The 12010-nt window shown below is 35.1% G+C and overlaps 1 long non-coding RNA gene across 1 annotated transcript; it reads right to left on the bottom strand.

Moving 5' to 3' along the window:
• Positions 1–4588: 4588 nt before the first annotated feature.
• On the bottom strand, positions 4589–9389 carry LOC148679567 (uncharacterized). The gene is made up of 4 exons (XR_015945103.1): positions 8572–9389; positions 6526–6896; positions 5721–5967; positions 4589–5534 (listed from the first exon to the last, which is right to left on the bottom strand). It is a non-coding gene; the product is annotated as an uncharacterized LOC148679567 (long non-coding RNA).
• Positions 9390–12010: the final 2621 nt, after the last annotated feature.

Below are 12010 nucleotides of genomic sequence, written 5' to 3'. Positions count from 1 at the left end.
ATGTCTCTGACTGAGTTTGCATTACTGCTTATTTTGACCTCTGCTGGCTGAGTAAAGCTCATTTTCAACGTCCAATACAGAATGTGATAAAACCAGATCCAGCTACTAAAATGCATCATTCTTTTTGTTTTAGACAACATTTCATGCACTGTTAAACATGTTAAAGCAAGTTGCAAGTGAAAATCTATGTCTCTGACTGAGTTTGCATTACTGCTTATTTTGACCTCTGCTGGCTCTGAAAAGCTTATTCAACGTTCAATTCAGAATGTGATAAAACCAGATCCAGCCACTAAAATGCATCATTCTTTTTATTTTGGACAACATTTCATGCACTGTTAAACATGTTAAAGCACGTTGCAAGTGAAAATCTATGTCTATGACTGAGTTTGCATTACTGCTTATTTTGACCTCTGCTGGCTCTGAAAAGCTCATTTTCAACGTCCAATACAGAATGTGATAAAACCAGATCCAGCTACTAAAATGCATCATTCTTTTTATTTTGGACAACATTTCATGCACTGTTAAACATGTTAAAGCAAGTTGCAAGTGAAATTCTATGTCTCTGACTGAGTTTGCATTACTGCTTATTTTGACCTCTGCTGGCTGAGTAAAGCTCATTTTCAACGTTCAATTCAGAATGTGATAAAACCAGATCCAGCCACTAAAATGCATCATTCTTTTTATTTTGGACAACATTTCATGCACTGTTAAATATGTTTAGGAAAGTTGCAAGTGAAAATCTATGTCTCTGACTGAGTTTGCATTACTGCTTATTTTGACCTCTGCTGGCTCTGAAAAGCTCATTTTCAACGTTCAATTCAGAATGTGATAAAACCAGATCCAGCCACTAAAATGCATCATTCTTTTTATTTTGGACAACATTTCATGCACTGTTAAACATGTTAAAGCAAGTTGCAAGTGAAAATCTATGTCTATGACTGAGTTTGCATTACTGCTTATTTTGACCTCTGCTGGCTGAGAACAGCTCATTTTCAACGTTGAATTCAGAATGTGATAAAACCAGATCCAGCCACTAAAATGCATCATTATTTTTGTTTTAGACAACATTTCATGCACTGTTAAACATGTTAAAACAAGTTGCAAGTGAAAATCTATGTCTCTGACTGAGTTTGCATTACTGCTTATTTTGACTTCTGCTGGCTGATAAAAGCTCATTTTCAACGTTCAGTTCAGAATGTGATAAAACCAGATCCAGCCACTAAAATGCATCATTCTTTTTGTTTTAGACAACAATTCATGCACTGTTAAACATGTTAAAGCAAGTTGCAAGTGAAAATCTATGTCTCTGACTGAGTTTTTATTACTGCTTATTTTGACCTCTGCTGGCTGAGTAAAGCTCATTTTCAACGTCCAATACAGAATGTGATAAAACCAGATCCAGCTACTAAAATGCATCATTCTTTTTATTTTGGACAACATTTCATGCACTGTTAAACATGTTAAAGCAAGTTGCAAGTGAAAATCTATGTCTATGACTGAGTTTGCATTACTGCTTATTTTGACCTCTGCTGGCTCTGAAAAGCTCATTTTCAACGTTCAATACAGAATGTGATAAAACCAGATCCAGCCACTAAAAAGCATTTTCTTTTTGTTTTAGACAACATTTCATGCACTGTTAAATATGTTTAGGAAAGTTGCAAGTGAAAATCTATGTCTCTGACTGAGTTTGCATTACTGCTTATTTTGACCTCTGCTGGCTGAGAACAGCTCATTTTCAACGTTCAATTCAGAATGTGATAAAACAGATCCAGCCACTAAAATGCATCATTATTTTTGTTTTAGACAACATTTCATGCACTGTTAAACATGTTAAAGCAAGTTGCAAGTGAAAATCTATGTCTCTGACTGAGTTTGCATTACTGCTTATTTTGACTTCTGCTGGCTGATAAAAGCTCATTTTCAACGTTCAGTTCAGAATGTGATAAAACCAGATCCAGCCACTAAAATGCATCATTCTTTTTGTTTTAGACAACAATTCATGCACTGTTAAACATGTTAAAGCAAGTTGCAAGTGAAAATCTATGTCTCTGACTGAGTTTTTATTACTGCTTATTTTGACCTCTGCTGGCTGAGTAAAGCTCATTTTCAACGTCCAATACAGAATGTGATAAAACCAGATCCAGCTACTAAAATGCATCATTCTTTTTATTTTGGACAACATTTTATGCACTGTCAAACATGTTAAAGCAAGTTGCAAGTGAAAATCTATGTCTATGACCAATTTTGCATTACTGCTTATTTTGACCTCTGCTGGCTCTGAAAAGCTCATTTTCAACGTTCAATTCAGAATGTGATAAAACCAGATCCAGCCACTAAAAAGCATTTTCTTTTTGTTTTAGACAACATTTCATGCACTGTTAAATATGTTTAGGAAAGTTGCAAGTGAAAATCTATGTCTCTGACTGAGTTTGCATTACTGCTTATTTTGACCTCTGCTGGCTCTGAAAAGCTCATTTTCAACGTCCAATACAGAATGTGATAAAACCAGATCCAGCTACTAAAATGCATCATTCTTTTTATTTTGGACAACATTTCATGCACTGTTAAACATGTTAAAGCAAGTTGCAAGTGAAATTCTATGTCTCTGACTGAGTTTGCATTACTGCTTATTTTGACCTCTGCTGGCTGAGTAAAGCTCATTTTCAACGTTCAATTCAGAATGTGATAAAACCAGATCCAGCCACTAAAATGCATCATTCTTTTTATTTTGGACAACAATTCATGCACTGTTAAATATGTTTAGGAAAGTTGCAAGTGAAAATCTATGTCTCTGACTGAGTTTGCATTACTGCTTATTTTGACCTCTGCTGGCTCTGAAAAGCTCATTTTCAATGTTCAATTCAGAATGTGATAAAACCAGATCCAGCCACTAAAATGCATCATTCTTTTTATTTTGGACAACATTTCATGCACTGTTAAACATGTTAAAGCAAGTTGCAAGTGAAATTCTATGTCTCTGACTGAGTTTGCATTACTGCTTATTTTGACTTCTGCTGGCTGATAAAAGCTCATTTTCAACGTTCAGTTCAGAATGTGATAAAACCAGATCCAGCCACTAAAATGCATTTTCTTTTTGTTTTAGACAACATTTCATGCACTGTTAAACATGTTAAAGCAAGTTGCAAGTGAAAATCTATGTCTCTGACTGAGTTTGCATTACTGCTTATTTTGACCTCTGCTGGCTGAGAACAGCTCATTTTCAACGTTAAATTCAGAATGTGATAAAACCAGATCCAGCCACTAAAATGCATCATTATTTTTGTTTTAGACTACATTTCATGCACTGTTAAACATGTTAAAGCAAGTTGCAAGTGAAAATCTATGTCTCTGACTGAGTTTGCATTACTGCTTATTTTGACCTCTGCTGGCTCTGAAAAGCTCATTTTCAACGTTCAATTCAGAATGTGATAAAACCAGATCCAGCCACTAAAAAGCATTTTCTTTTTGTTTTAGACAACATTTCATGCACTGTTAAATATGTTTAGGAAAGTTGCAAGTGAAAATCTATGTCTCTGACTGAGTTTGCATTACTGCTTATTTTGACCTCTGCTGGCTCTGAAAAGCTCATTTTCAACGTTCAATTCAGAATGTGATAAAACCAGACCCAGCCACTAAAATGCATCATTCTTTTTATTTTGGACAACATTTCATGCACTGTTAAACATGTTAAAGCAAGTTGCAAGTGAAAATCTATGTCTCTGACTGAGTTTGCATTACTGCTTATTTTGACCTCTGCTGGCTGAGAACAGCTCATTTTCAACGTTCAATTCAGAATGTGATAAAACCAGATCCAGCCACTAAAATGCATCATTCTTTTTGCTTTAGACAACATTTCATGCACTGTTAAACATGTTAAAGCAAGTTGCAAGTGAAAATCTATGTCTCTGACTGAGTTTGCATTACTGCTTATTTTGACTTCTGCTGGCTGATAAAAGCTCATTTTCAACGTTCAGTTCAGAATGTGATAAAACCAGATCCAGCCACTAAAATGCATCATTCTTTTTGTTTTAGACAACAATTCATGCACTGTTAAACATGTTAAAGCAAGTTGCAAGTGAAAATCTATGTCTCTGACTGAGTTTGCATTACTGCTTATTTTGACCTCTGCTGGCTGAGTAAAGCTCGTTTTCAACGTCCAATACAGAATGTGATAAAACCAGATCCAGCTACTAAAATGCATCATTCTTTTTGTTTTAGACAACAATTCATGCACTGTTAAACATGTTAAAGCAAGTTGCAAGTGAAAATCTATGTCTCTGACTGAGTTTGCATTACTGCTTATTTTGACCTCTGCTGGCTCTGAAAAGCTCATTTTCAACGTCCAATTCAGAATGTGATAATACCAGATCCAGCCACTAAAATGCATCATTCTTTTTCTTTTAGACAACATTTCATGCACTGTTAAACATGTTAAAGCAAGTTGCAAGTGAAAATCTATGTCTCTGACTGAGTTTGCATTACTGCTTATTTTGACTTCTGCTGGCTGATAAAAGCTCATTTTCAACGTTCAGTTCAGAATGTGATAAAACCAGATCCAGCCACTAAAATGCATCATTCTTTTTGTTTTAGACAACAATTCATGCACTGTTAAACATGTTAAAGCAAGTTGCAAGTGAAAATCTATGTCTCTGACTGATTTTTTATTACTGCTTATTTTGACCTCTGCTGGCTGAGTAAAGCTCATTTTCAACGTCCAATACAGAATGTGATAAAACCAGATCCAGCTACTAAAATGCATCATTCTTTTTATTTTGGACAACATTTTATGCACTGTCAAACATGTTAAAGCAAGTTGCAAGTGAAAATCTATGTCTATGACCAATTTTGCATTACTGCTTATTTTGACCTCTGCTGGCTCTGAAAAGCTCATTTTCAACGTTCAATTCAGAATGTGATAAAACCAGATCCAGCCACTAAAAAGCATTTTCTTTTTGTTTTAGACAACATTTCATGCACTGTTAAATATGTTTAGGAAAGTTGCAAGTGAAAATCTATGTCTCTGACTGAGTTTGCATTACTGCTTATTTTGACCTCTGCTGGCTCTGAAAAGCTCATTTTCAACGTCCAATACAGAATGTGATAAAACCAGATCCAGCTACTAAAATGCATCATTCTTTTTATTTTGGACAACATTTCATGCACTGTTAAACATGTTAAAGCAAGTTGCAAGTGAAATTCTATGTCTCTGACTGAGTTTGCATTACTGCTTATTTTGACCTCTGCTGGCTGAGTAAAGCTCATTTTCAACGTTCAATTCAGAATGTGATAAAACCAGATCCAGCCACTAAAATGCATCATTCTTTTTATTTTGGACAACAATTCATGCACTGTTAAATATGTTTAGGAAAGTTGCAAGTGAAAATCTATGTCTCTGACTGAGTTTGCATTACTGCTTATTTTGACCTCTGCTGGCTCTGAAAAGCTCATTTTCAACGTTCAATTCAGAATGTGATAAAACCAGATCCAGCCACTAAAATGCATCATTCTTTTTATTTTGGACAACATTTCATGCACTGTTAAACATGTTAAAGCAAGTTGCAAGTGAAATTCTATGTCTCTGACTGAGTTTGCATTACTGCTTATTTTGACTTCTGCTGGCTGATAAAAGCTCATTTTCAACGTTCAGTTCAGAATGTGATAAAACCAGATCCAGCCACTAAAATGCATTTTCTTTTTGTTTTAGACAACATTTCATGCACTGTTAAACATGTTAAAGCAAGTTGCAAGTGAAAATCTATGTCTCTGACTGAGTTTGCATTACTGCTTATTTTGACCTCTGCTGGCTGAGAACAGCTCATTTTCAACGTTAAATTCAGAATGTGATAAAACCAGATCCAGCCACTAAAATGCATCATTATTTTTGTTTTAGACTACATTTCATGCACTGTTAAACATGTTAAAGCAAGTTGCAAGTGAAAATCTATGTCTCTGACTGAGTTTGCATTACTGCTTATTTTGACCTCTGCTGGCTCTGAAAAGCTCATTTTCAACGTTCAATTCAGAATGTGATAAAACCAGATCCAGCCACTAAAAAGCATTTTCTTTTTGTTTTAGACAACATTTCATGCACTGTTAAATATGTTTAGGAAAGTTGCAAGTGAAAATCTATGTCTCTGACTGAGTTTGCATTACTGCTTATTTTGACCTCTGCTGGCTCTGAAAAGCTCATTTTCAACGTTCAATTCAGAATGTGATAAAACCAGACCCAGCCACTAAAATGCATCATTCTTTTTATTTTGGACAACATTTCATGCACTGTTAAACATGTTAAAGCAAGTTGCAAGTGAAAATCTATGTCTCTGACTGAGTTTGCATTACTGCTTATTTTGACCTCTGCTGGCTGAGAACAGCTCATTTTCAACGTTCAATTCAGAATGTGATAAAACCAGATCCAGCCACTAAAATGCATCATTCTTTTTGCTTTAGACAACATTTCATGCACTGTTAAACATGTTAAAGCAAGTTGCAAGTGAAAATCTATGTCTCTGACTGAGTTTGCATTACTGCTTATTTTGACTTCTGCTGGCTGATAAAAGCTCATTTTCAACGTTCAGTTCAGAATGTGATAAAACCAGATCCAGCCACTAAAATGCATCATTCTTTTTGTTTTAGACAACAATTCATGCACTGTTAAACATGTTAAAGCAAGTTGCAAGTGAAAATCTATGTCTCTGACTGAGTTTTTATTACTGCTTATTTTGACCTCTGCTGGCTGAGTAAAGCTCGTTTTCAACGTCCAATACAGAATGTGATAAAACCAGATCCAGCTACTAAAATGCATCATTCTTTTTGTTTTAGACAACATTTCATGCACTGTTAAACATGTTAAAGCAAGTTGCAAGTGAAAATCTATGTCTCTGACTGAGTTTGCATTACTGCTTATTTTGACCTCTGCTGGCTGAGAAGCGCTCATTTTCAACGTTGAATTCAGAAAGTGATAAAACCAGATCCAGCCACTAAAATGCATCATTCTTTTTGATTTAGACAACATTTCATGCACTGATAAACATGTTAAAGCAAGTTGCAAGTGAAAATCTATGTCTCTGACTGAGTTTGCATTACTGCTTATTTTGACCTCTGCTGGCTGAGAACAGCTCATTTTCAACGTTCAATTCAGAATGTGATAAAACCAGATCCGGCCACTAAAATGCATCATTATTTTTGTTTTAGACAACATTTCATGCACTGATAAACATGTTAAAGCAAGTTGCAAGTGAAAATCTATGTCTCTGACTGAGTTTGCATTACTGCTTATTTTGACTTCTGCTGGCTGATAAAAGCTCATTTTCAACGTTCAGTTCAGAATGTGATAAAACCAGATCCAGCCACTAAAATGCATCATTCTTTTTGTTTTAGACAACAATTCATGCACTGTTAAACATGTTAAAGCAAGTTGCAAGTGAAAATCTATGTCTCTGACTGAGTTTTTATTACTGCTTATTTTGACCTCTGCTGGCTGAGTAAAGCTCATTTTCAACGTCCAATACAGAATGTGATAAAACCAGATCCAGCTACTAAAATGCATCATTCTTTTTATTTTGGACAACATTTCATGCACTGTTAAACATGTTAAAGCAAGTTGCAAGTGAAAATCTATGTCTATGACTGAGTTTGCATTACTGCTTATTTTGACCTCTGCTGGCTGAGTAAAGCTCATTTTCAACGTCCAATACAGAATGTGATAAAACCAGATCCAGCCACTAAAATGCATCATTCTTTTTGTTTTAGACAACAATTCATGCACTGTTAAACATGTTAAAGCAAGTTGCAAGTGAAAATCTATGTCTCTGACTGAGTTTGCATTACTGCTTATTTTGACCTCTGCTAGCTGAGAACAGCTCATTTTCAACGTTGAATTCAGAAAGTGATAAAACCAGATCCAGCCAGTAAAATGCATCATTCTTTTTCTTTTAGACAACATTTCATGCACTGTTAAACATGTTAAAGCAAGTTGCAAGTGAAAATCTATGTCTCTGACTGAGTTTGCATTACTGCTTATTTTGACCTCTGCTGGCTGAGTAAAGCTCATTTTCAACGTCCAATACAGAATGTGATAAAACCAGATCCAGCTACTAAAATGCATCATTCTTTTTGTTTTAGACAACATTTCATGCACTGTTAAACATGTTAAAGCAAGTTGCAAGTGAAAATCTATGTCTCTGACTGAGTTTGCATTACTGCTTATTTTGACCTCTGCTGGCTCTGAAAAGCTCATTTTCAACGTCCAATACAGAATGTGATAAAACCAGATCCAGCTACTAAAATGCATCATTCTTTTTATTTTGGACAACATTTCATGCACTGTTAAACATGTTTAAGCACGTTGCAAGTGAAAATCTATGTCTATGACTGAGTTTGCATTACTGCTTATTTTGACCTCTGCTGGCTCTGAAAAGCTCATTTTCAACGTCCAATACAGAATGTGATAAAACCAGATCCAGCTACTAAAATGCATCATTCTTTTTATTTTGGACAACATTTCATGCACTGTTAAACATGTTAAAGCAAGTTGCAAGTGAAATTCTATGTCTCTGACTGAGTTTGCATTACTGCTTATTTTGACCTCTGCTGGCTGAGTAAAGCTCATTTTCAACGTTCAATTCAGAATGTGATAAAACCAGATCCAGCCACTAAAATGCATCATTCTTTTTATTTTGGACAACATTTCATGCACTGTTAAATATGTTTAGGAAAGTTGCAAGTGAAAATCTATGTCTCTGACTGAGTTTGCATTACTGCTTATTTTGACCTCTGCTGGCTCTGAAAAGCTCATTTTCAACGTTCAATTCAGAATGTGATAAAACCAGATCCAGCCACTAAAATGCATCATTCTTTTTATTTTGGACAACATTTCATGCACTGTTAAACATGTTAAAGCAAGTTGCAAGTGAAAATCTATGTCTATGACTGAGTTTGCATTACTGCTTATTTTGACCTCTGCTGGCTGAGAACAGCTCATTTTCAACGTTGAATTCAGAATGTGATAAAACCAGATCCAGCCACTAAAATGCATCATTATTTTTGTTTTAGACAACATTTCATGCACTGTTAAACATGTTAAAACAAGTTGCAAGTGAAAATCTATGTCTCTGACTGAGTTTGCATTACTGCTTATTTTGACTTCTGCTGGCTGATAAAAGCTCATTTTCAACGTTCAGTTCAGAATGTGATAAAACCAGATCCAGCCACTAAAATGCATCATTCTTTTTGTTTTAGACAACAATTCATGCACTGTTAAACATGTTAAAGCAAGTTGCAAGTGAAAATCTATGTCTCTGACTGAGTTTTTATTACTGCTTATTTTGACCTCTGCTGGCTGAGTAAAGCTCATTTTCAACGTCCAATACAGAATGTGATAAAACCAGATCCAGCTACTAAAATGCATCATTCTTTTTATTTTGGACAACATTTCATGCACTGTTAAACATGTTAAAGCAAGTTGCAAGTGAAAATCTATGTCTATGACTGAATTTGCATTACTGCTTATTTTGACCTCTGCTGGCTCTGAAAAGCTCATTTTCAACGTTCAATACAGAATGGGATAAAACCAGATCCAGCCACTAAAAAGCATTTTCTTTTTGTTTTAGACAACATTTCATGCACTGTTAAATATGTTTAGGAAAGTTGCAAGTGAAAATCTATGTCTCTGACTGAGTTTGCATTACTGCTTATTTTGACCTCTGCTGGCTGAGAACAGCTCATTTTCAACGTTCAATTCAGAATGTGATAAAACCAGACCCAGCCACTAAAATGCATCATTATTTTTGTTTTAGACAACATTTCATGCACTGTTAAACATGTTAAAGCAAGTTGCAAGTGAAAATCTATGTCTCTGACTGAGTTTGCATTACTGCTTATTTTGACTTCTGCTGGCTGATAAAAGCTCATTTTCAACGTTCAGTTCAGAATGTGATAAAACCAGATCCAGCCACTAAAATGCATCATTCTTTTTGCTTTAGACAACATTTCATGCACTGTTAAACATGTTAAAGCAAGTTGCAAGTGAAAATCTATGTCTCTGACTGAGTTTGCATTACTGCTTATTTTGACTTCTGCTGGCTGATAAAAGCTCATTTTCAACGTTCAGTTCAGAATGTGATAAAACCAGATCCAGCCACTAAAATGCATCATTCTTTTTGTTTTAGACAACAATTCATGCACTGTTAAACATGTTAAAGCAAGTTGCAAGTGAAAATCTATGTCTCTGACTGAGTTTTTATTACTGCTTATTTTGACCTCTGCTGGCTGAGTAAAGCTCGTTTTCAACGTCCAATACAGAATGTGATAAAACCAGATCCAGCTACTAAAATGCATCATTCTTTTTGTTTTAGACAACATTTCATGCACTGTTAAACATGTTAAAGCAAGTTGCAAGTGAAAATCTATGTCTCTGACTGAGTTTGCATTACTGCTTATTTTGACCTCTGCTGGCTCTGAAAAGCTCATTTTCAACGTTCAATTCAGAATGTGATAATACCAGATCCAGCCACTAAAATGCATCATTCTTTTTCTTTTAGACAACATTTCATGCACTGTTAAACATGTTAAAGCAAGTTGCAAGTGAAAATCTATGTCTCTGACTGAGTTTGCATTACTGCTTATTTTGACTTCTGCTGGCTGATAAAAGCTCATTTTCAACGTTCAGTTCAGAATGTGATAAAACCAGATCCAGCCACTAAAATGCATCATTCTTTTTGTTTTAGACAACAATTCATGCACTGTTAAACATGTTAAAGCAAGTTGCAAGTGAAAATCTATGTCTCTGACTGAGTTTTTATTACTGCTTATTTTGACCTCTGCTGGCTGAGTAAAGCTCATTTTCAACGTCCAATACAGAATGTGATAAAACCAGATCCAGCTACTAAAATGCATCATTCTTTTTATTTTGGACAACATTTTATGCACTGTCAAACATGTTAAAGCAAGTTGCAAGTGAAAATCTATGTCTATGACCAATTTTGCATTACTGCTTATTTTGACCTCTGCTGGCTCTGAAAAGCTCATTTTCAACGTTCAATTCAGAATGTGATAAAACCAGATCCAGCCACTAAAAAGCATTTTCTTTTTGTTTTAGACAACATTTCATGCACTGTTAAATATGTTTAGGAAAGTTGCAAGTGAAAATCTATGTCTCTGACTGAGTTTGCATTACTGCTTATTTTGACCTCTGCTGGCTCTGAAAAGCTCATTTTCAACGTCCAATACAGAATGTGATAAAACCAGATCCAGCTACTAAAATGCATCATTCTTTTTATTTTGGACAACATTTCATGCACTGTTAAACATGTTAAAGCAAGTTGCAAGTGAAATTCTATGTCTCTGACTGAGTTTGCATTACTGCTTATTTTGACCTCTGCTGGCTGAGTAAAGCTCATTTTCAACGTTCAATTCAGAATGTGATAAAACCAGATCCAGCCACTAAAATGCATCATTCTTTTTATTTTGGACAACAATTCATGCACTGTTAAATATGTTTAGGAAAGTTGCAAGTGAAAATCTATGTCTCTGACTGAGTTTGCATTACTGCTTATTTTGACCTCTGCTGGCTCTGAAAAGCTCATTTTCAACGTTCAATTCAGAATGTGATAAAACCAGATCCAGCCACTAAAATGCATCATTCTTTTTATTTTGGACAACATTTCATGCACTGTTAAACATGTTAAAGCAAGTTGCAAGTGAAATTCTATGTCTCTGACTGAGTTTGCATTACTGCTTATTTTGACTTCTGCTGGCTGATAAAAGCTCATTTTCAACGTTCAGTTCAGAATGTGATAAAACCAGATCCAGCCACTAAAATGCATTTTCTTTTTGTTTTAGACAACATTTCATGCACTGTTAAACATGTTAAAGCAAGTTGCAAGTGAAAATCTATGTCTCTGACTGAGTTTGCATTACTGCTTATTTTGACCTCTGCTGGCTGAGAACAGCTCATTTTCAACGTTAAATTCAGAATGTGATAAAACCAGATCCAGCCACTAAAATGCATCAT

The sequence above is a fragment of the Danio rerio genome, chromosome 17 (assembly GCF_052040795.2).
Source record: "Danio rerio strain M-AB ecotype USA chromosome 17, GRCz13ab, whole genome shotgun sequence".
NCBI lineage: Eukaryota > Metazoa > Chordata > Actinopteri > Cypriniformes > Danionidae > Danio > Danio rerio.
Note: the sequence above shows the minus strand (reverse complement) of the source record. Positions and strands in the feature narration are given on the sequence as shown.